This window comes from Schistocerca piceifrons, chromosome 9 (assembly GCF_021461385.2).
Source record: "Schistocerca piceifrons isolate TAMUIC-IGC-003096 chromosome 9, iqSchPice1.1, whole genome shotgun sequence".
In the NCBI taxonomy this organism is placed as follows: Eukaryota; Metazoa; Arthropoda; class Insecta; order Orthoptera; family Acrididae; genus Schistocerca; species Schistocerca piceifrons.
The window spans coordinates 185873283-185873799 of record NC_060146.1 but is presented as its reverse complement, the minus strand read 5'-3'; positions in this window follow the sequence as shown (position 1 = coordinate 185873799).

Sequence of the window (517 nt, the reverse complement as noted above, 5' to 3'; positions counted from 1 at the left end):
GATTCTTCTTTACCGCAATGACTTTACCTTCTTCAAAAAAAAAAAATACAAAGTTTAAGAATTACACTGACGGAAAAAAATCTCAACGTCAAAAATAGTTAATGTAGAGTAATGAAGCTTTCACAATACTGTGGAGCATCGCATAGCGAGCATAATTTGTTTCAAAATCTTACTCGTAGTGCGAAACACACGTTAAGCGAAACAATTTATCCCATTTAAATTAATGTTTAATACGATTATGCTTTCCATGCGGAAAAAGTACGAAAAGTTTTACTTTATTCATACCATTTGTGCAAAGAAAATTATACGTACTGTATTATGTATTTTATTAGTACTGATACACCCCTAATTCTTTTTTACTTTGAAGCTGTCTATAGTCCTTTGTTTCTGCCGACGCTTCAACATTTGGCGACAATGTGACACAACTTTATCATCAAATAAATTTGTAGCGCTCATAGCCACTCCTTTATTGGGACTATGATTTTCAATGTACGATGCAACCGATTCCCATGTTTTT